Consider the following 3,321-nt stretch of genomic DNA (forward strand, 5'->3'; position numbering starts at 1 on the left):
GGGGGGAAGAACGATGGTGGCTACGGACTTTAATACTGCCATAATTCCTATCTTTGGCTGTCTTTAGGATATGTCGGAGTAATAGGGCTGAGGGAGGGGTTTTCCATCTGCGGAAACTAATCCTCTAGATTCCCACAGAGGTAGGAATTCGGTCAAACAGATGCAGATATATAAACTGTCAGAATATATGTCGGCTGGGGTCGGGAACGAGTCGGGGTGATTTACAATATAAGCTATGGCTGCTGGTTCTGCTGCCTGTGAGCCTAAATGTCCTGGCAATTTCAACGATATTTCTTCTAGGGCGTGTCCCTGCGCGTCCCCTACACATATACCGCAACCGGTAATCCTTTTTCCGTTTAAAACTGTGGAGGAGCCTTCCAGATAGATCCTAAGGGGTGCGCCTATGTCTGTGGGCTGGGGTCTCTGGGGTGTAGTACCTGGTTTCGGGGGAGCTGTCTTTCGTACAAAGGGCCCTGTATTGTGTCTAGTGGATACTATTTCACACTCATGTGGGGTACCTGCATAGTGTAAATTATCAGTGAGGAAAGTGTGTGTCTTTGTCCTCTTTACTGTTATGTCCCATCCCTGTAAGAAAAGGGTCCAACGGGCTGCGTGAATCTGGCTGACTGTGCCATCCTTAAGTCTACCAATAAGTAGGAGTTGTGTTGGGGTGTGCTCGGTTAAAATGGCGATGGGGTTGAGTCCTGTAATGTAGGCGAAGTATTGTACTGCCCAAAAAACTGAGAGCAGGTGCCTTTCGCAGGCAGAAAATCCTTGCTCGACTGGATCTAATACTCGTGAGGAGTAGGCCATGGGGCCTAATCGATCATGGCGTTCTTGGAGGAGCACAGCCGAAAGGGTTCGGTCGGTGGTTGCAACTTCAATTGCATACAGGGAGAGTGGATCTGGGACCTGTAATGCGGGGGCTGTGCTGAGGGCTCTCTTTAAAGCATCCACGGCATCCGTGTGCTGTGGAAGCCATTCCCAAGGTGCCTGCTTCTTGAGAAGTTTGGATAGGGGCGCTGCCTTTGTGGCAAAACCGTCAATGTGGTTTCTACAGTAGCCAACCAGTCCTAGAAATGACCGGAGGGCTGTGACATTATGGTGCAGGGGTAATTTGACGATCGAGTCGATTTGTTTCTGCTCGATCTCGCATTTGCCTTGTGTGATTCCTGTACCCAAGTAAATCACTTTTTCCTGTAAAATCTGGGCCTTTTTGGGGTTCATTTTACAGCCAATTTGTTGAAGGAGTCCTAATAGTTCGGCGAGAAGTGCAATGTGCTCTCCCTTAGTGTCCGTCGGTAGAAGCAGATCGTCTACATACTGGACCAGACAATCGGGTCGGGATAATTTTGCGAAACCATTTGCCAGCTGTCGGTGGAAAATGGAGGGGGAATTGTGGAAGCCTTGTGGAAGGCACGTCCACGTATATTGCTGTCCCTGGAAGGTGAAAGCAAATTTATATTGGCACGCTTTATCCAATGGAATAGAGCAAGAGCCATTGCTAATGTCCAAAACTGAAAAATGTTTTGACTGTAGTCCCTGTTTGAGCATGGTCTCGGGACTCGTGGCTACGGTGGGGGCTGCTACTGGGGTTACTTTGTTTAGTTCCCGATAATCAATGGTCAGTCGCTATGATCCATCGGGTTTCCTGAAGGGCCAAATTGGGGCATTGTTTGTTGAGGCTACTGAACGGAGTACGCCTTGGTCAAGCAGACTCGGAATAACTTTTGAGATTTCTCCCTCTGCTTCTTGGGGAAAACTACTGCTTTTGGGGTCTGGGTTCGGGACCTGTGATGTTCACCAAGCCAGCGATCTTGCCACAGTTGTGCTTGTGCTGTGCAAATGCTGCTTTGTGTTGCTGCAGGACTTCCCTAACCTGTTTGTCCTGACTAATGGCTCGATAGTCGAACCAGAAGTCTACTGCGCTAATTCTATTTTTATAGTCTCCAACTGTGAGCATGGCGGGGGCTCGTGCTGCCTTTGCCATTCTCCATACACATTTGTTTACTGGATTGAATGATAGATTGTGGGAGCTCATAAAATCAATACCTAAAATGTGTTTGGCTGTCTGGGGTAGATCGACCAGAACTACAGAGTGTTTAGTCTTAATGTTCCCTATCTGGATTGCTACAGGGGCTGTGATGTGTCTCTGCTGTAAATGCCCTGTAAAACCGCTGAGAGTAATGGTGTCCGTGGTGGGCCATGTGCCTCGCCGAAACATCGTGGAGGAATTGAGCGTGGTGCGGGACCCTCCTGTGTCCCAAAGAAATTCTACGGGGTGTCCCCGGACTGTGCCTGCCACTACCGGTCTCCCGGACTTGTCCCAAAGGATGTCACAGACCCAAGTTGGGGAGCCCGAACACCATCAGTCGGTGCCGTTCATATCTGCATTATCAGAATGAACGCTAACACTGTGAATTGGCTTTGCCCTATTCTTATTTAGGGTGCCTGTCTGCTGGTTTCTCTGCTGTTTCTGGGGCACATTGCACTCTCATGCGTAATGTCCTAATTGGCCGCAATTATAACACTCCTGGGATTTAGTTTGCTGTGGGCTGTTTCTTCCCTCGTTTACCCATGCGGGGTTCTGGTGCGACCTAACTGGATGCATGTTCGCATCTGCCTGCTCTTCCTCTGCTCTACCATAAGCTGATTTACCTTGAACGGACTGTTCCCAAGCACGGGACAATCTCTTTAAAACCCATTTCTCGTTGTGGGCCTCGTCTGAGGGGTCGTAATTTGTGCAAGCTCTCTGTCCTGCCTCTGTTGCATGAAAGACTAGGATGCAATTCCATTTGGCCATATTATCTGGGGTGAAATGGGCGCGGGCTAACTCTCCAAATACCGTTGTGAAATGAATCCACAGGCGTCCATGAAACATGAAAATCGCTTATTGGGCGTGTCTTAGGTGGCCGTTGGCTTTGCTTTGTTTGTGCTTTCGGTTGGGGAACTGGCGCCGGGATGTCTGGAGCTGGATCGGTTGCTTGAGTGTCTTTCCTTTGTTCCCGGAGATGGGCCATCAATATGTTAATTGACCTACAGTTTCAGTCCCGTCTGGGAGCTGCCTTCCCAATACGCATACAGGCTCTGTGCCTGCTTGCTTTCCTAACATTCTCCACAGTTCCCTACATTCTTTGCGAGCGTTCATTTTGTATTCTGGAAGTGGCCATCCCAGATGGCTACAGTATGTTGTTAAGTATATCGTTATTTGAATAAAAATATTTTAAAAAAGAATTGAGATTTTATAACATAAGTGATTGAGTTTTGAACACAGTAATTACTTTGGTATGTTGCAGATTCCATAGAATACATTAGCCACTA

This window comes from Scyliorhinus torazame, chromosome 7, assembly GCF_047496885.1.
Source record: "Scyliorhinus torazame isolate Kashiwa2021f chromosome 7, sScyTor2.1, whole genome shotgun sequence".
Classification (NCBI taxonomy): Eukaryota; Metazoa; Chordata; class Chondrichthyes; order Carcharhiniformes; family Scyliorhinidae; genus Scyliorhinus; species Scyliorhinus torazame.